The following is a 20958-nucleotide window of genomic DNA, read 5'->3' as shown; positions in this document are numbered from 1 at the left end:
ATGGCCGAGAATGCAATCATTTCTTAAATCTTTTTCCCTGACCTCGCCTGCTGCAGGCGATGCAATATTTATTCTCTGCTCCCTCTCTCTGCGCAGGACGACTTTAAGACTTTGATCCTTCTGACAGACCTCATCAGCGCAGGAGAAGGGATTCTTTTTTTCTGATTTTTTTTTCTTCTGTTAACCTGAACTTTTTTTTTTCGTGAATGGATCTGTTGCCAATCCATCTTATAGCAGAATAGTGTAATCACAGAGCTTACAAAAGTCTGCCCCACATCATCAAAACTGTGGAATGCTGTGCAGTTCTCATCTGAGGGGGGGCGATGTGATTGTGTGTAATAGCCTTCAGTGATGGAGGTGGGGGGTGAGTGGGGGGGGGGGTGGATATGAGGCTCATAAGTCAGCTGCAATTTCCCCTTTTGACTGACAAGCTTTGGCATGCCAAGGCCTTCAGGTTTTCATCTCTCTCTCTCTCTCTCTCCCTCTCTGCCTCGCTCTCTTTCTCATTCTCCCTCCATCCATTCACTCTCTCTCTCTCTCTCTCAGTCCCTCAGCTACCTCAGATTTCCTCCCCAGTCCTCAGTTCTGAGGGCCTCAATTCTTCTCACACAGCCCGCCATGATGAAGTGCAGAGGTATCTAGAGGTGGCTCTAGTCGAGTTTCAGCCAGTGCTCTGGAGATGAGCTCTGACATGGAGGTCCCGGGGGGGTTAGCTGGCTGTGCAGTCAGGGCAAGTGCATCTGGGGGGAGAAGTGGTGTGAGAGTGAGGTAGGGGTGGGAGGACAGTGCGAGTCAAGAGTCAAGTGAGTGAGTGAGAGAGTCAGTGTGAGAGTGAGAGAGGGTGAGTGAGCGAGTGATGATGAGGAGGAGAAGTGAGTGAGTGAGCTGAGTGATGAGTGAGTCAGTGAGTGAGTCAGGAGTGAGTGAGTGAGTCAGGACTGAGTGAGTGAGTGAGTGAGTGAGTGACTGAGTGAGTGAGTGAGTCAGTGACTGAGTGACTGAGTGACTGAGTGAGAGAGTGACTGAGTGACTGAGTCAGTGACTGAGTGAGTGAGTGAGTGAGTGAGTGAGTGAGTGAGTGAGTGAGCACGTGAGTGAGTGAGTGAGTGAGTCAGTGAAAGAGTGAGTCAGTGACTGAGTGAGTGAGTGAGTAGCAGTACTAGTTTTAAGGCTTCTGCTTTTCGTCCCAGTCAGTTATCACGATTGAGGCAGTTGAGAGATTGCAGCTTGAATTCCGTCCCATTCAGTTCAAAGCATTCTTTGGCTTTACGAGGGAGCAGGGTTAACAGTGTCGTACGCATCTCTAAGCCTTTGCTGTTCACAGCCCATCATTTATCTGTCCTTTCCGTCCTGTGTCAAGGTTACACACTGATTGATGGGGCAGGTGTCGAACCTGAATGAAAATAATAAATAATACTTGTAGTTCCAAGGCATTAATGTTTTTTTTTTTTTTTTCTCTGGTTACAACTTGATGGGAAGCAGCCCTCTAAATGCTAATGTACCTCCCTGATTTACAAGGCTAACTTGCCAAGTCATTTACGCGGGCAGTAACAAGGTCTTGCCACTAGGGGGCGAGTACGATTAAGACAGCCACTGAACTGTGGCCGTTCGTGAAAATGCATGGATTTCTGCAGCATCCTCTCAGATCGGTTTCACCTGTACTTTGCAGGAAATTAATAGCAGATGGAAGAGCAAATTGCAGTGTTAAACGCTGAGGTTATTTGTGTAGAAAGAATACCAATTTTCCTGGCGTCCACTGGAATAGACAGAGATCTCTTAATTTAAAAAGACAAGCCACGAAGTCTACGGAGTGAGTTGCAGTGCTGCATAATGTCTTAAGAAGGGGGCTTGTAACTTTGAGGTTGTAGGTTTGATTCCAGAGTGGGACACTGCTCTTGTACTCTTCAGAATGCAGCTCAAACCTGAATTGCAACGGCGAACAGCAAGTTATTTCAACAGATCAAATGCAAGTTGCTCTGGATAAGAGTGCGAAATGCCAAATGTGCAAACGTTCACTATTCTTTGGATTCTTATTGTAACCAAGAAATGTATCAAAATGACAATGAGCAAATTAGATTTCATTCCTATGTTTAGAGTCAAATAAGTTTTAAGTATTAATACAGAATTAATACCTGTTTTTTTCCTACAGTAGAATATAGTTTGAAAAATATTCTACGTGGCAACTCTAAACAAAGACCAGGAGGATGTTACAGGACTGCAGGAGAACATTGCTGTCATCGAAGTTCTGTCACGCCGATGATAAACGCGCGCGCTCACGCACGCGCGCTCCATCCGTTCCATTAGCTGCGCGGCTCTGCTTCACGTTTTGGCATTGCCTCCGGTTTTTTTTTTTTTTTTGGTTGCTGTTTGACCGCGCGACTCAGTGAGCTGTATTGGAGATGCTGTATTTTCACACCGCTCGCGGAGAGACACTGAGCTCGTGATCCTCCCACCTTGAAAAACCAACCCTCGGGTGAGAAAAGGCATACAATTTATCAGCGACTGGGTGGCAGTGCCTCGTGCGGATCTTAAGAGTTGGACCGTTACTGGCGAAAGAAAGAGAGCAGACCAAACACAAGAAAACAGCGTTCGCTTTCACGAGACCGTATGTGAAATGAAATCATGGTGTCTCTGCTACTGACAACAGCAGCAGCCGCTCGAGGCTATTGCCGGCACAGAACAACTATTGAGAGAGTGACTGATTGATTGATAATACAACTGCTATTTGCGGAGAAAGAAAGAGAGGGAGAGAGAAAAAAGAAACCGATGTAATTTCATACAACGCAGCTGGTCCAGTCCCATAGGACAGCTGTATGGATTGTTGTCGCTATCACGCGTCTTAAGCTGCAAAACCCAGCCAGCGTCTATTAAAAAATTCCGTAGGAATTCAAGACGGCTGTCCGAGGAGCATCGCTGCAGAGCAACACGGGACTGCCATGTGCCGAGGAGCGGAATAGGGACGCATTGTGGTGTGTTTTCCACCGGGGGCAGGTGGCTTGACTGCGCGCTTGTTGTGGCAGAGAGCTCGGGCGCAACGAACCCGCGAGACAGTTGTCATAAAAAGGATGTCACATTGGCGAACGGGATCCGGCTGGCATCGAGACAGGTGCGACGGAGAGAGGGAATAATTTACAAAAGACAGGCGGGGGGTGAAACAGCTGGGGGGAGGGGGGAAAAAACACCGCCGTGAACCTCAGATCCCCCTCCTCCACGTTTATGATTTTTTAGTTCAGAAGAAGCAAGGCTTTGACGAGTCGACGGCCGCTCGAGCCCCGTGCACGGGGCGCACCTTTCCGGCGACAATCACTGGTGAGTAAATGGCCGAGCAGGTCCGCGCGAGCTGTAGATCGCACGCGCTCTGGGGCCAGGATTTTCACCGCGCCCTAGAGAAGCGCTGGGTCTGAAACGGTTATTTTGATGCGTTCAGATAACAGAAATCTGTTTCGGAAAGTGACGAGCAATTAACACTAATTTGTCTAATAGTTAATCTGAAATCGTTATTTATTTATTTGTTTGCGCCAATGGGCTGCGATTTTTGATGACTTTTGCAACGACTGCGTACGCGTGTACGTAGCTTTATTATCTAATTCATTGGTACCTTACACCTGCGTTATTTTCACTTCACGTGCAATTTTCTAGAATGTTCAGTGTGCTTAATAGCTCGAATCAACACACTGCGTCGGTGAAAGCTTTAATTAAATTGCACGTGTCCCTCCTTCATAATGATTCATGTTGTTTGCGTAATCTCATTATAGCATTGTAAATATAATTGGGAAAAGGGCCGCATTCCCTTTGGTGGCGCGTGCTTGTATTATCACGTTCGGCAAGATTAGATTTTGAATAGCTGGTTATTGTGTTTTTATTATGCAATATTTTCCCCTCGTGCTGATACGTTTCCCTGGTGTAACTACTATTTTCTCATTATTTGTATTGATGCATTTAATTATCTCGAGGATGCCATGTATGTTTTTATTATTGTTGCTATCGTGAATGAGCCTGAACGGGGCTCACAGCCTACAAAGGCATTTTATCGGGTTTATCGCCACTGCATTTTGCATATGGCCATTTCCATATAGGTCCTGTATAAATACTGCGCGTGCGACTATTTTCCTCTATTTGACATTGTAGCCAGCCCCGTGGATAGGTGAGACTTTTATTGGCCTTCCTGTAGGAAATCTTAAGCTATACCTTCGGGCTGAAGACGCACGTTTTGTAAAGGATGATCCTGAAGGTTCTGCAAAGAAAAAAAACTGTTAAAATCGCGACACGGGATTTAGTGTGGGTTTTGCTTGTTTTCCCTATCTGTCCCCCCCCCCCCCCCAAACGTCTTAGCAGTAGCACTCCGGAGTCAAGTCAAAGGCTCTTTGTTTATGAATTAGGCATTTGAAACCATCCCATTTTAAACGGGATCGAGGCAGATCGCCTCCATAATTGATGTGCGTAACATGTTCTGTCAAATAATTTATGCCATTTTCTTAGCTGACGGCCTTCGGGTTCATTCATTTTGGTTCAAGATATTTACTCTGGCGGCTCCGGCGAAGCGTCTCCGTTCTGTCCCAGCGAGGCGTGCCCCATTTTTTTATGGTTTGCTTTGAACACACAGCCTACTGGTTACTCGCTGCGATTCATATCCAGTTACTGCGCACTGGCGCTTGATTAGTCGCCATCATTCGGGTTCGTGAACTGTGTGTGTGTGTGTGTATGATTCCCAACGTTTCTTGCGCCCCTGTTGTTCCATCAGGTAGAAAGCGGTGGAAGTCTATGCATTTTGAGGCCTCTGTTCGGGGGGATACGTATCACAGTGTTCTTCCGCAGCTGGGTTGCGGTGGAGTTCGTTGGCTGGACTGTGTCCGTGGTTTAATAGCGAATGGGGTGGGGGGTGGGGGGATGGGGGTGGTGGTTTGGAACTTCTGGCGCTGGGCTCCCAAAAGTTCGTCCAACTGTTGCTATGGCCCTGTTTCAAATTTCTGATAGCCAATGGAGAGGGCTTTTGTTGGGCTTTGAGGTTTGTGGTCTGGAAATTCAGGGACGTTGTGCAAAGTCTCCCAAGAGTCAGAGTGCTCCAGTAAAGAGCTGTGTGTGTGTGCGTGCGTGTGTGTGTGTACACGTGTGTGTGTGTGCATGAATTTGTGCGCGCGTGTGTATGTGTGTATGTAAGAGAGGAGGGGAGGGGGGAGGGGGTAGAGAGCCAGCAGGAACCCAAAAGAGACTCTTCAGAACCCCCATCCAGAACTAACATCCAGCAGACGGGCCAAATGCCACCCCCCCAACCCCCCCCATCTCTGTATTCGTGATCTTCAAGCTCAGAGGACAAGATTCTTTGTAATATGGGGGAAAAAAACAGGATTCAAAGGTTCTTCAGTCTCTGCAGTCAATCACTGTTATTCATTTATATGTATATAATATATATATATATATATACATATTTTAGAGGGGTGGTGGTTCTGTCGTGTACTGAAGTTCACCTCCTTCCCCTGCAGTTCTGCGGTCCTTGGATAACCGCAGTCTGCCTGGGTGATTTATATTGGGTCCAGATTTACTCCAGAGGGCCCCGCTCCCGTGTACCCCAGAAACGCACTGATGCAGCTCCCGCGTACCCCAGAAACGCACTGATGCAGCTCCCGCGTACCCCAGAAACGCACTGACTCAGCTCCCGCGTACCCCAGAAACGCACTGACTCAGCTCCCGCGCCTAACGCTCTTTCCAGCAATCCCCTCTCGTTGCCGTGGGAGACCTGAGCACGGTACTGTCTGCCAGGATGAGACAGACACACGTACGCACATGCATGCAAACACGCATACACATGCACATACACACACACACGTGAATACACACACATACGCACATATACATGCACATACACACACACATGCGTACACATGCACATACACTCACACATGCATACACACAAATATATTCACACACACATGTACACACACACGTGCAACACACACACATGTACGCACATACATGCAAACACGCATACACACACACATGCATGCATACACATGCACATACACACACACACGCAGCACACACATGTACACACATACACATGCACATACACACACACTCGCAGCACACACATGTACACACCTACACATGCACATACACACACACACACACACACACACACACACACACACGCAGGTGTTTCTTTCCCCGGCCTGCCCTGCTGTGTGTACTCAGTTAATTTCTACATGCCCTCCAGCGTCCTACCTTAGCACTCTGCCCAGCAGGGCTGTGCTAACCCCTCCCCAGCACAGCGGTGATTTATGGGAGAATTACTTAATTTGGAGGGATCTGCAACCCCCCCGCCTCCGCCCCCCCCCACTTCCCAGGGACCGCTCAGCCCAGTTGGTCCCTGCTGAGTTTATGGTTTATGGTGGAATTCTTCTGCACTGCCTTTTGTGGCTGATTGAGTGATTGAGTGTGTGTGTGTGTGTGCGTGTGTGTGTGTGTGTCTGTCTGTGTGTGTGCACGTGCATGTGTGTGTGCATGTCCGTGCGCCAGTGTGTAGCCGTGTGTCTTTCTGCGAAGGAGAGAAAGATGAGGGAGGAAGAGGAAGACCAACAGAAAAAGATGGAGAGAGAGAGAGAAAAGAGGAAGAGAGGGCGGCCCTGTTAGGGACAGCCGCGCCGGGCCTGCCCTCGGAAGCAGGTGCTAAACCCGCCCCGGCAAATTAACAGGTGGCTCCTGGGACACGGAATGTCACCTTTGCCCCGCCCCCCCCCCCCATCCCACTGGGGTTAGGACCCCGCGAGTGGCCGGCCAGCTGCAGGAGAACCGCAGTCTGTGTGTGTGTGTGTGTGTGTGAGTGTGCATGTGTGTGAGAGAGTGTGTGTGTGCCTGTGCATGTGTGCGTGCGTGAGTAAGTGTGTGTGCGCCTGTGCATGTGTGTGAGAGTGTGTGTGTGTGAGTGTGAGTGTGCATGTGTGTGAGAGAGTGTGTGTGTGCCTGTGCATGTGTGCGTGTGTGCGTGAGTAAGTGTGTGTGTGCGTGTGCGTGCGAGTGTGTGTGTCTGAGAGAGTGTGTGTGCGAGTGTGTGTGTCTGAGAGAGTGTGTGTGACTTGTGTGAGTGGCTGTGGCCTTGTGCCGTGCCTTTTGGCCTGTTACACAAACCCCAACGCATTCCTCCTGCCCTATCTGACCTGACCCCGCCCCCGTCTGACATGACCCCGCCCCCCAGTGACCCTGCTGACCCGTGATGTCAGGCCCACCCAGGCACTGTGACCCTAGTAGAGCGGCCGCGGCCTGCCGGGAGACTGGAGTCCCGCTTGACGGTTTAAGAAGAGAGGGGGCGGGCTCTCCCGCAGCTAGTCCTAGACGGTTGGCCGTTTAAAGATCGCTCGGCCAATAGCCTCGAGACGATTTACGACTCGCGATTTCGCCCGTTCAGCGGACGCTTATAGTCCCTCGCGGGGGAGGGAGGAGACGGCGCTCGGCGGTTAACGGGCGAATCGGCGCTGCGGTCGGGAGAGACGCTGGCCCACCGCGCCCCCCCGTCGCATTAGACCGGGCGCTAATGTTCATTGGGCCTGAGCGTTTAGTATTAATTGAGGGTGCGGTCTAAAAAAAAATGGCGGGTTTTTTTTTGGTCTCCGGAGGGAAAACGGTTGGCGTTTCGGCCCCCCCCGTTCGAGATGGGGGGAGGGTCACAGCCTGGCACTCATCGGCTTTTTGGGGCCTTTGGGGGGGGGGCTCTTCTGTTGAAACATGGATCTAGCGCTCGGAGGGAACTCCGTGGTCCCAGTGTGGAATCTGGACCGCGGTTTTGGCGGCTGGGGCTTCCCCGGCCGCCCAGGGGGTTGCATAGTCCCCTCTAGCGTCACCCGGGGGAGGGGAGCATTTCGGTTGGCCGGGATCACACAGTGTCTTGTCGCTCAGTGGCACCCCCTGCTGGTCGACGGTGTCCCTGCAGGTGAGCTGCCTGTCGAGCTGCACGAGCCTGACTCAGACTGTGGTGTGATAGGAAGTGGGGCTGAATTCACGGGCCCGGTTCTCACGGAGCCGATCAGGAGCCCCTTGGAAGTGAAGCGTGTTCAGCTGATGAGAGTTTCAGTGCTGCTTAGTTATGGTCATGGGTCATTACCCAACGGAGACGTCATTGGCTGAGAACGCACGCGTGCAGAGCGGCGTTTACACAATAGAACGCAAATAAAAAAATTACAAAAATAAACGCATTCAGTGAGTTCAAAGTCCAGTGAACCTGTTCACCCCTTTTCCTGCAAAGCAGCTATTGAGGCCTTTGAGCAGTTGCCAGGTATAATAATAATAATCGCAGCAATAACAGTAATAATTATATGGTGCCATGTCATGAGGTATTTGCCCTGCAGGTCTCCCCCCCCCTTATTTGGGGCGACATTTTCGTAAATTGGGAAATCTCAAATCTGGGTCCGGAGGCCAGTAGTACTGCAGGTTCTCGCCCCCCCCCCATTCGGATTGGGACTGATATAGACCTGGGGCTCCAGGTTGAGTTAAATCTCCGGCACAATCACTGACATTAATCGATCGATAAACTATCGGGTTGAGAAGAAAACCAGCGGCACCGCCGGGCCTCGGGGGCCAGATTTGAGATTCCCCTGATTTATGGGCCCTCCTCGCAAGACGTCCGCCCTCGTCCCTCCTCTCCTTTTATCTCTGCGCTTGCTCCCATCCCTTTCTCTTACTCTTCTCCTTCTTCCCGTGGTCATCCCGTCTTGCCCCTCACTCTCTTCTCTTCTCCTCTCCGTTCATCTCTTCCTCTCCTCTCCCCTCCTCTCCAGTCCCCCCTCTCTTTTTCTCCCCCCCAAAAGGTCTTGAGCGGATCACTCTCTTCTCTTCTCCTCTCCTCTCCATTCATCTCTTCCTCTCCTCTCCCTCCTCTCCACCCCCCCCAAAAGGTCTTGAGCGGATCACTGCTGTCCTTCATTATTTTTAGGTCAAAGGTCAGGCGTGCCATGCCCATTGAGTACCATAAAATCTGATTTCACGCAATGAGCGATGCTTGCTGTATTAGTTTACAGACATGGTGATTTGTTTGTATGAAGTGAGCCGGCGAACATGGCCTGTTTTCTCTTCAGCCAGACGTAACCAGCCGTCTCCTGCAGCCTCTCTTTAGCCCTTTTCAGGTTGTGAGGTCACAAACACGTGATCACAGCGTTCTTTTACCGAACATTCTAATGCTGATGCGACAATGGACCGCCGGTGTTAGAGAGCAGCGGAATTCTAGAACGTTGACTTAGAATTTTGGGGGAGAAAAAAAAGAAAAAAAACACACATTCCAAAAAAAAAAAAAAAAAGCAGGCTCTTCAAAGGGTTGAGTGTCAGGCAGCGGATTCGCTCTCTCGTTCGCCCTTCCGCCGGCGGGACGACTGATCTAGATTTAGGTTCCGATTGTGGCCGCGCTCGCTGAACGTCTGGAGAGTGCGAGGCGGCGTGGTGGCGGAGTTCTGGAGACGGAGTGTCGACGCACGTTTACGGGGGAGGGGCCTGGCGGGACTGCGACCGCAGAGCTGACAACTTCGCCCCCCCCCCCCCCCCCCCCCCCCCCCCCCGCCCGCCCACAACATCGCTATGAATAACATCCCACAGGCGCTGGGTAGTCCGTATATTGATTACGCGTGGAGGAATACTCCATTTGCCTTGTGAGTGTGTGTGAGTGTGTGTGAGTGTGTGAGTGTGTGTTCGTTCTGAAGTGAGAAGCATCAGCTTTGGCGTAATTGGATCAGCAAAGTTTTTATTTGTCCATCGATTTCCCCTGGGGCCTGCTGTCGAGGCGTTGAGGCCCTGATGAAGTTTTGCTGCACGTTTATGGAAATGAAACATTAACGCTCTGCAATGTGGGGGTGTGGCTCAGAGCAGTACATTACAGTGCATAACAGTGCATTACAGAGCATTACATTGCATTACAGTGCATTACGGTACATTACAGAGCATTACAGCACATTACAGCGCATAACAGTGCATTACAGAGCATTACAGCACATTACAGTGCATTACAGCACATTGCAGCACATTACAGTGCATTACAGCACATTACAGCGCATAACAGTGCATTACAGAACATTACATTGCATTACAGTGCATTACGGTACATTACAGAGCATTACAGCACATTACAGTGCATTACAGCACATTGCAGCACATTACAGTGCATTACAGCACATTACAGCACATTACAGCGCATTACAGAGCATTACATTGCATTACAGAGCATTACAGCACATTACAGCGCATTACAGAGCATTACATTGCATTACAGTGCATTACAGTGCATTACAGCACATTACAGAGCATTACAGCACATTACAGTGCATTACAGAGCATTACATTGCATTACAGTGCATTACAGTGCATTACAGCACATTACAGCGCATTACAGCACATTATTGTGCATTATGGTACATTACAGCACATTACAGTGCATTACAGTGCATTACAGTGCATTATGGTACAGTGGTGTTTTGTTTTTCCCAACACAGATGTACAAGGCTGTTATTTTAAAACGCACGGTGCCGGGTTGGGCTGTGTACACCAAAACACGCAGAGCAGAGCGGTTTCTCTCTGTGATGTCCCGCTCCTCTCTATTTCCCCCTCCCCCTCCCTCTCCCTCCCTCTCTCTCTCTTTATCTCAGTGAATCTTGAGCTGCGGGGGGAGTTTTGTGTGAGGTGGATGATGCAGGGTAGATTATTTTAAAATTTTTAATTCATACCTGACAGCGACGACAGTCGCTGCTTTATGTTTCCTCGTGTAAACATGGTGTGATGAATTGGATTGTGTGATAAAGGATAAATAAAGGAGCATTTAAACCTCAAAAATACCTCCCTTTCTCGCTTCCCTTTTCTCTCTTGCTCTCTGTCTCTCTCTCACTATCTTCCTCTCTCGCTCTCTCTCCCGCTCTCTCGCTCTCTTCCTCTCTCGCTCCCTCTCTCTCTCTCTCTCTCTCAGCGAATTGGATTGAATTATTTCGTGTGTATCGCTGCTTGTTCCAGCTCAGAGACGATTAACGTTCATGCACCATGCGGCCATCCTGGGAAGTAGGGGATGAGGGGGCAGTGGGGTCCTAGCGGTGCATGTGGGTGGCAAGGGAGAGAAACTGCCAGATGGGTGTGGGGGGACCCACTGGGTATAGAGAGGTGCAGGGTGGGCAGGGCTGGGTCCAGCTCATCAAGTAAAAATGGGCGTGGCTCAATTCAGTCTATCGAGTAATAATGGGTGTGGCTCGGTTCAGCCTATCGGGTCAAAATGGGCGTGACTCGGTTCAGCTTATCGGGTCAAAATGGGCGTGGCTCGGTTCAGCCTATCGGGTAAAAATGGGCGTGACTCGGTTCAGCTTATCGGGTCAAAATGGGCGTGGCTCGGTTCAGCTTATCGGGTCAAAATGGGCGTGGCTCGGTTCAGCTTATCGGGTTGACATGGGGGGGGGGTTGGGGGGGTTGGGGGGGGGGGGGCAATGCTCCATCGCTCCCTCGTGTCCTCCACTGGGCGGAGCTAAGGAGCGAGGAGAGGACGTGAGTGAGAGGTGCGAAGGAGCGAAGATAAGCGGTGGGAATGAACCCGTGTGGTGTCGTGCTTGAGGACGTAGACTCATTACTCAGGTGTGTGAGTTTAAATCCCAGGTAGCACGCTGCTGCTGTACAGGTAGTTAACCTGCACATCCTCAGCAGGAACTCCAGCCCTATTATTAACAGACGCTGCATGCGTATGTATCAGACCTCGGTCAAGTATGCATTTGAAACGCTTTAGCTCTCTGGAATTTGGTATAATTTAGTACCTCCTGCAGTTTCAGCAAAGCGTGTATCTGGGGGGGAAAAAAAACAAAAAAACTTTCAAACCTTTGATAAAACAATTTAGTTCTTCAAAGTTGTTCTCAGGCTTTTTTTTCTGCACGTTAAATTTCTTTTTTCTTTTTTTCTACTTTACTGCATTGTCTGTTGATCTGATCTAAATGGAGGGGAAAAATGATTGATTCAAGATGCGTAAAAAAAAAATCATGTACAAGTATGCGGTTTACATGCTATTTGACCTGAGTCGGAATATATACCATATTTCATTTGTCTTAAATGCATAGAAAAAAATAAATATAGGCAAAAATTTTGGCAAGTACGTGTGACATGTCTTCCCCCCCCCCGCCCCAAAAGTTTTTCCATGGAAAATCAAAAGGACATATGTTGAGACTTGGACTGGGGGATAAAGGGGGATTGTGAGAAAATAAAAACTCGGGGAAAGTGCATGGTTGGCCAATCTAAAGCATATTAAACCAACCCAGGGCTAAGGGCGGTTGTTCTTGCTGTGCGGTTGCCACATCACACCCTCTAATCCCCCCTGAGGGCACGCTTTCATATGTTTGCTGACTTGCCTGCAGGAAAAACAAAAATACATTTTCAAGCCGAACAATATAAATTTAGGCCCGCATGATAAGTGTTATTCATAAGGCGAGCTAGAGATTTTTTTTGGGTTTTTCAGACAGCAGATCCTGTTGCCCTTTGAGCTGGTGTTCTTGTAGTAAGGGAGGTTCATCTTGTCCCCTTTGGTGAGTGGGAATGAAACCGGCGAAGTCATTAAGCTGAACGAATGCGGGAGGATTTTAAGATTAGCTCGTTTAGTTCCCATCCCACTGGGAGTATTTGCACCAGGGCCAGACTGGGAGTAAAAATTTGGTTCTGCCATTTTTTTGGCATTGATCCCCCCCCCCGCCCCCAGGACCTAGCCCTACACATAAAGAGGCGAGTGCGATCATCGTGTCATCGTGGGGGGGTAGAGGAGGGGGATTGCCATCGCAGACCACAGGAGCAAAAGCACATTTCAGGGAACAATTGAATCGATCTGCCCAAAAGGAGGAACATGGATTTTTTGCCAGAGGAGAGTCTCGCAGCAGCGACACTCTCTCTCCACCCCCCCTTTCTCTCTCTCCCTCTCTCTCTCTCTCCATCTCTCTCTCTCTCTTACTCTATCCCTCTCTATCCCTCTCTCTCTCTTTCTCTCTCCCTCTCTCTCTCTCTTTCTCTCCCCCCTCTCTCTCTCCCTCTCTCTCTTTCTCTCTTTCTCCCTCTCCCCCTCTCTATCCCTCTCTCTCTCTCTCTCCCTCTCTCTTTCTCTCCCCCTCTCTCTCTCTCTCTCTCTCTCCCTCCCTCCATCCCGTTCGGTTCAGGCCGCCAGGGCTGGGGCTCTCTGCGGTTTGATTGATTTTTAAGCACCTTTTCTGCTGCACATAATTTATCCCCCCCCGGCACATTTTGGCGCTGTTAAATTAAACTCAGAGTGGGTGGAACACCGGTCCCATTTAAAACAATGCGGACATGTGCGATCGCTTTCCCAGTGCTCTGCACAGCCGCCATTCCGGCTCCTGCCCGCCATTCTGGCTCCTGCTCATCAGTCTTTCCAGGGTTTTCATTGGGGTGACCCACGTGGTTTGCGGTGTAGGTGTCTAGGGACAGATTCCTGCCCACTTGGGCTACTTTGTTTCATGTTATTGTCTGGGGGAAAAATGGCTTTTATGGAGGTTCACCATTTTCAAATCTGGCAACACTGTCTAGGGTGTCTCTTGGTGACGCGAACCTATGCTGACGTAGCGAATCCTTGCCCATTTATCCTCTGCAAAGACTCGTGGCCTCCATCAGAGCTGCCCCTCCCCCAACCCCGCCCTGCGCCACCCTGCCCCCCCCCCCCCACCCTGCCCTGTCAATTAAGGGATCATTTTCAAACTGTCTACTCGCCAAACGAATACAGGAGCAGGCCTGGTCTCCCAGACGCCCTGGCGGTAGTCAGGGTCAACATGGCCGCTTGGTCCGAGACGCCATCGTAAACAACACCTGGAAGTCTTATCTAAAGGACCCCTTAATTAAAGTGCTGGCTGGTGCAATGCCAAGGCCGATTTCCAGGCTGTGGCAAAATGAAAAAAAAAACCAAATAAAATAAATAAATACTGGGGGTGAGAACCGCGATGCGATCAAGCTGTGGGTAGCCTGGAGGTGCTCAGCGTGGGGCGCTGAGGAGAGCGGGAACAGCGTTCGTTTCTGCTTCTCTTCTGAATGGATGCAGATTCCTGTGTGGGCAAACTGAGCTGTGTTTTACAGATGGGTTCGGTTGGCGGGTTGGGGTGGGGGGGGGGGGGGGAGGATGAGGCTCCAGCTTGGCTTCTGTGACTCTGGGAACTGGTGTTTCCTCCAGCTTTTAGAGGTGTGGGAGTTATTTTGCAAATTAGCGTTTTTTTTTTTTTTTTGTTTGTTTGTTTGCGCCTCATTGTTTTTATTTTTCTTTCTCTCTGTTTGTTTGTTCCTGCTCTTATCCTTCCCCTGAACACTCGGAGGGCCTTCCCAGCGCCTTCTGGGAATCCCCTTTTTGTTTTTCTTTTCGCCGGGATCTGGCGGCCCTCTTTGGCGTCAGCGGCACCGCTGTGCGCTCCCGAAGATCCGTGCGGCTGAAGGCCATGTACCCCACCAAACCCCCGCACCCCCCCCCCACCCCCCACCCCCTTGGGGTACATTGGTGCCCCCACCATTTCTCTAGCATGTATTTCTCTTTCTTTGCTCCTGTCATGAACGTAGGCCATTTTTACATGGCGTTTGGGCGCGGAGGGGCGGGGGATGTGGGGGGATTGTGGGGGAATCTCTTATTTTTATCTCTGAGCAACACGCGCGCTAGTGATGTTGTTTTTTAACGGCGGCGGTTCCCAGACTCGTTGCTGGCGACCCTCCTGTGTACGCCGGGTTTTTCGTTCCAACCGCAGTTTGCAGTCCCCCGAATTTGAAAACAAGCTGTTCATTTTTCTTAATTAGAAGCTTTTTCGTGTTTTGAGGGATTATTTACCCTCTCAAGCCACATTATGTCAGAAATAGCTATGCGCGCCATGAAGAATAAAAGTCCCACAGTCACACTGTGCCCATTGTGCTCTATTGCAAACAAATACATAAAAAGAGGGGGAAATTATTTCTTTTAACTGATCAAATTAAAGACGACGATGAATCACTAGGCTCCTATTTGGTGGAAGAGAGAGCACACGGCCACTAAAACTAACCATTTGTTCGGTAATGAAGAATTAAAAAGACAGACATGACAATGTGCCAAAACCTGCATTGTGTTTATAAGTTTAAGTAAAAATTATGAAGGAACTTAAAACGCACGCTTTCGACGGCCTTAGCTGAGCTAGAGGTTGGCCGTAAACAAAAACCAGGGTTCCCCAGGAGCAGTCTCGAGAACCACCTGCCCTGACAAACTCTTTTCTCACAGGACACAGGTACACATTGAGACTTCAGCGGCCTGTTGAGAGACGTGTCGTGCCGATGGGGTTTTCGAAAGCGGCTTGGTTTAAATGTATTGTGTTTAAACGGAGTGTATTCAAGCCACATCCCCATCAGATCAGATCACCGGGTGGGTTTTGTTCTCTTCAGGGTAGCTGGGCTTGCCAGGTTTTTAGCCACGGGGTGCGGTCCGTGCCTCACTCCAGGAACGGGTCTTGGAGTGCACTCTGGGATGCGGTTTGGGATTTGGTCCGGGCGTGTGGTGGGGGGGGGGCTTGGGATCTCAAACTCAAATCTCGGAGGTTTTTTTTTTTTTTTGTATGTGTTCCTGCTGGTACGTGCTTAATTGAAGCCTTTTATTGGGAAGGTCTAATTTTGGCTGCTGATCGAAGGGAAATCACACAAACGCGCAGGGAATACAGCCTTCCAGGACTGCAGCTGGAGATTAAAGAGAGAGTTGGAGACCCCCCCGGTCAAGGATGCGGTCGGGAAATGCGGAGATGTAGTTTGGGATGCGGTGTCAGATGTGATCTGGAAGGAATTCTGGGACATGGTCTGCAGTGCATTCTGGGATGTGGTTTAGAACGTGGTTTGAGACGAGGTCTTGGTCGGGATGTGAATCTCGCCCTTCACGCTTCAGCGTCTTGACTTATCCCTTTTTTTTTTTCCTGCTCTCCGTCCATCATGCTTGTGGGAAGGCTGGTCTTAGAAAGTCTACCTTCTGCCCCGCCTCCCCCCCCCCCATCGTCCAATGCCTGTCCGCCACTCAGCACGTTTAATTCAGGCTGCCCGCCGCCAAGTTTTTTAACGAGCCGCCATCTCCCTCACGCCTGCCGGGGAGTTAGCGGTTAGCGTGTTTCCATGCCGACGGAATGCCGCACGCGCCCCACCAACCCCCCCCCCGGCTGCTCTCCAGGGTGCACTCAACAAGGCAATCCACAGGTCAGTCCCTCCCATCGCATCTGATTGGTGGAGCTGGGTTGAGAGAGTGCGTGGCTGTTCGCCATTCCAATCCCGCTTGGATCACTGCCTGCCCCCCCCCACCCACCCCCCACCCCCACCCCCCGACCCTTTTCAATTAGCATCAGGAAGACAGAGCTCACGGTCTGAATCACTCACTTGACCAATCGGTGATCAGACATAAGATGGGACATGCGGCTCTCTGAGCTTTTCTCCACTCGTCCGTGAGTCGTGATTGGCTAGACAGGTTCTAACCACAGGGGAAATCTCCACAGGGGGAGAATTTTGCTGTTTGACAGTGGAATTGAATTTTTAAAATCACATTCAAGCACACCGCCAACATTTTCCCCTGGAAAAAAAAAAAAAATACCAGCTTGCTCACACTGCTTCTGTCACCTTTACAGGAGTCAGGGTTTTTTTTGTATTTTGTTTGATGTGACATTCTGCGAACAGGTAGGTGGTATTTGCGAAGCTGACTTATAAATTCACAGTGCAGCTCTCAGAAGTCTTTCCAAAGGTTTCATTTTATTTATTTATTTTTTTACAAAAGTTCCCATCGTTGCACTGGGTGCTCTGATGTGTGTGGGTTTTTTTTTTTTAATTCTAAAGTCAGTGTTCTAGAACTCCACTGCTTTCAGTCCCCAGTAGTGACTGTGACATCAGCATTAGAATGTTCAGTTCAGAACATATCCTTTTCCTGTTAATGATTCACTTTTGCAGAGTTTGTCCTGGATGTTTTATTGTCCATAAAAGGGGCGGACTCTGGACTAAAAGAGAGTGAAGATATGCTCAGAAAACAAACTTATATCATGAAGGAAGAATGAGTAACAATTTGTTTTACAGGAGTGCATTATTTCATTTTTATTTATTTTTTTTAACAGAAACGAAAAAAGAAACAAAAAAAATCTAAAATACAAACCCCCTTGTGCCAGTGCAGGCACGATGACAACAATACAAATCACAAGAAGAAAAGCAAACAACGTAAAACTCCATTGAACGATTTGTCAAATAGCGAAGCGTGGCTGGTTTTGATGCAGTACAATGCCATAGAACGCAATGCGATGCAGCAAATCAATGTAACGACGTAGCATTCAAAGAATGTCGAGCCAGATGTCTGAAAACTTGTGTTCGGAGTCCCGCAATTCAAAGCTCTCAAAACGCACCTACAACTGAGCCTCAAGGAGAAGCCGCGATGCTCGTCGCCGGTTTGCCGAAAAAAACGTCGAAGGGTCCTTTGGGGGAGGCCCGAGGGGTCATCGTTGTGATTTGTCAGAAGCGTTTGATGGTGCCGCAAGGCCTGGCTGGACCCGGTCCAGTGAGTCCATCAGAGACCGGACTGACCCGGCAGTTTCGGTCTGACGCTGCTAAACAGCCGCTATTAGGACGCTCAGCCTGACAATACGTCGCAAAGTAAGAATAGGCATAGAGGCCTGCTAGTTTAGAGGCCTGCTAGTTTGGACCAAGATGTGTGTGTGTGTATAGACTGTGCCACCCAGTGCATGTCTGAGGCCGGTAAGAATGCCGGCGGGGGTGTATACTAGCATAGCTTTAGGCAGCATTGTAGTGAAATAGCTTGTGAATTGTGGACTGGGTGCTTGTAAAAACTCAGTGGTTGCAGGTTTTATTCCCAGGAGGGGCACAGCATCGCACCGTTGTGCGTTGTATTTAACCTGAATTGCTTCAGTAAAAAAATATCTGGCTGTATAAATGGATTTTGTGTGTGTGTGTGTGTGTGTGTGTGTGTGTGTGTGTGTGTTGAAACATTTAAGCCATTTAAATCGTTGTGGATAAGGGTGTCTGTTGAACATAAGATAAAAACACTTAGCTCTAATGGCCTCTCGCTAATCTGGCTCAACACCAACGCAACGGAAAATTACAACTCCTCACAAAATCTAATTCACAGGTGATAACGGTATTAATATGCTGTAAATGTCCGATGGCTGATTCCTGTCTGTGGAGAGTGTGAAGATGAGAAAAGGATCCCACTCATTTAGAGATAAGCGCCACACCTGGGTATCCCGTTTCCAGCCATACCTGGCTGTGGGTGACTGCAACAAAATGCTGTTCATTCTACGTGATGACCTGACATCCCTGCAATCCTCTGCTATCGTTTGCCAGCGCTGAGGCTAAAGCCGCCCATAGCGACCGATAGCATTCGCTAACGCTGAGGCTAAAGCTGCACATAGCGACCGATAGCATTCACTAACGCTGAGGCTAAAGCTGCCCATAGCGACCGATAACGTTCGCTAACGCTGAGGCTAAAGCTGCACATAGCGACCGATAGCGTTCGCTAACGCTGAGGCTAAAGCCGCCCATATCAACCGATAGCGTTCGCTAACGCTGAGGCTAAAGCCGCCCATATCGACCGATAACGTTCGCTAACGCTGAGGCTAAAGCCGCCCATAGCGACCGATAGCGATGTCTGGCGCTTGGCCGTAAAAACGGGATGTAAAATAACGGCGTCTCCACCTCTGTCTCCGCTCGGCGGGACGCCATTGCGCGACGCCGCAGAGCGAAATGGCAAACGCGGGGGAGCAATCTGTGAACGAGGAGCTCAGGCGGAGTGTTTACTGTACGCTAATCCCATTTAGGCCAAACAACCCTGCTCGGAATGTGTCGCCGCCCGAACAATGGGAAAATAGATGCTTGTGTCTTTTGTTTTTACTGGGTGTGTGTGTGCGGGGGGAGGGGAGAGGGAGTATCTCCTCTCTATATATTTATCCTACTTCTGGTATATATAGAAAAGAACCCGGAATTGAACCCTTTGAAGAGTATGGTTTTGTTTTTTTTTGGAACGTTTTTTTTCCACATTCTAAGTCAGTGTTCTAGAACTCTGACTTGCATTGTTTTTTTTAGTCACCAGCAGCGATTGTTACATCAGCGTCAGAATGTTCGGCTGAGAACATTCTGATCACGTATCCGTGATCTCGCGGTCGCTCGAAGGGTTAAGGGAGGCGGTGGCGAGGACCTCGCCGCGTCACGGTTGAGGAAGTGCCCTTGCAACGAGGAGGGACGGCGGTTGTGTCCTTGAGCTGAGCGCCTAACCCAACTCTCTCTCTCTCTCTCTCTCTCTCCAGTCAGCTATAAAAAAAAAAGTGAAGCCTGAAAAAAAAACGTGAGCTGTCTTTTTAAGGAGTGGCGCTGGCTAGCCCTCAGCTGAGCAAATTAGAGACGTGATGAGGTGCATTGCTGTTTGTGAGGACGGTTCACTGGGCCAGGTTACCCGAGCGCTTATTAGAAGTGTAATTATGGCTGACCCCCCGCCGATGATCAGGGGCCCGACCCGGCCTCACTAGTGAGCCTGGCTCGGGGGGGGCTTGATTTGTCACGGTCCCGTGAAATGACCTTAAATACGGGGTGGGGGGAGGGGGGGGACGGGGGAGCGTGGAGGGAAAGCGAGGAGGGAGCGTGGGCGGGGATTCGGGGGAGTGCGAGTACGAGGCGAGGTGGGGAGAAGGCACTGCGGGGCGAGATTGTCAGTCACTTGTACGGGCAGCTCCTAGGCAGGTGACAGGTGTGTTGCTTGGGAAGTTATCTCCACCTGTGTTTTGGCAGCGTTAGAACTATATCGTTGCGGTTTTATGCCCGCATTTAAAGTTCACACATTATTATAAAGTGCATCGAGTGCTAATAGGGTTGACCTTCATGTGGCTCACAACAAATTATGCAATTTAATTGTTCAGCGTTTTTCCCAATCACGGAACAGGACAGAATTACATCATTTCACTCACTCCAGTTGTTAGGAACAAATTTCGTGACCAGGCGGGGCACGGTAATGTTAAAGTTGTTAATTACCTAATAAATAAAGCGCGGTTAGTGGAGACTCGCGGCTTGCTGGGAGGCCGAGCCGTACCGTACAGCCAATCAGAGCGCTGCGTGACCGAGGTGGCTCAGGTTCGTCCAATCAGAACGTCCTGTTGACTGGGTCGTAGTGTCCCCCCAGGTTTGGAGGTCACCTGTGGCAGTATGGCGTGATGCGGCTGGGGTAAGGTTAGCCGTTAGACTTTGTTAATGGTGTAGTATAAACTGTGGTCATGGTCTGGGCTGAGGGGAGGGTGGGGGGGTGGTTGAAATCGTGAACTGGGCTGGGGGGGGTGGTTGAAATTTTGAACCGGGCTGGGGGAGGAGCAGTTGAAATTGTGAAATTGTGAATCGGGCTTGGGGGGGGGTTGCAATGGTGAACTGGGCTTGGGGGTAGGTTGTGTTTATAAACTCTCTCTTCATCATCACTGGAGATGAAGAGCAGGGTTACTTTTCCTTGCCTTGCCGACGCCGCGATGTCGCGGTTACTTCCGCAGTCGTTCGCCGTCGTCTCCGCGGTGACCGCGCCTCTTTGGGACACGCCTCCCGTGAGATTGAACGGGTTTTTACCTGGGTGGAGCACCTGGAAGATGAAGCAGACTGCCGACAGCCTGTTACAGGAGTCTGTCTGTACTTGAGTCTGCTGCACAGACAGGTGCCTCCTAGTCTGACCTGGCACAGGTCACCTGAGAGCAATGTTCACTGTGTGAACCGGGACCCAGTGCGTCGGTGGCTGTGCATTACTGTTACATAACGGGTATTGCGCCTTATCGGACCTGTGCTTTGTAGTCGTTCCAGTGACCTTTGGTGTGCGCTTATTGTCCGTCGCTTTGGATGAAAGCGTCTGCCATATAAACGTAGTGCGATGAGATGTGTCTGATTTTTACTTTTACTTTCGCTCCTTTCGTCAGAGTTCACAGCAGACTGGGGGCCAGTTCCGGTGCCCAGGGGGGGGTGTCAAACTCCGGTCCCGGG

The 20958-nt window shown here is 49.9% G+C and overlaps 1 protein-coding gene across 1 annotated transcript in view; it reads left to right on the top strand.

Moving 5' to 3' along the window:
- Positions 1–2049: 2049 nt before the first annotated feature.
- The window catches only part of sema6ba (sema domain, transmembrane domain (TM), and cytoplasmic domain, (semaphorin) 6Ba), a 108802-nt gene continuing 89893 nt past the window's right edge, over positions 2050–20958 (top strand). Inside the window, exon 1 of the mRNA XM_064329836.1 lies at positions 2050–3309. The gene's annotated coding sequence lies outside the window, so the exon portion shown is untranslated. The remainder of the gene's footprint in view (positions 3310–20958) is intronic.

This window comes from Anguilla rostrata, chromosome 3, assembly GCF_018555375.3.
Source record: "Anguilla rostrata isolate EN2019 chromosome 3, ASM1855537v3, whole genome shotgun sequence".
In the NCBI taxonomy this organism is placed as follows: Eukaryota; Metazoa; Chordata; class Actinopteri; order Anguilliformes; family Anguillidae; genus Anguilla; species Anguilla rostrata.
Note: the sequence above shows the minus strand (reverse complement) of the source record. Positions and strands in the feature narration are given on the sequence as shown.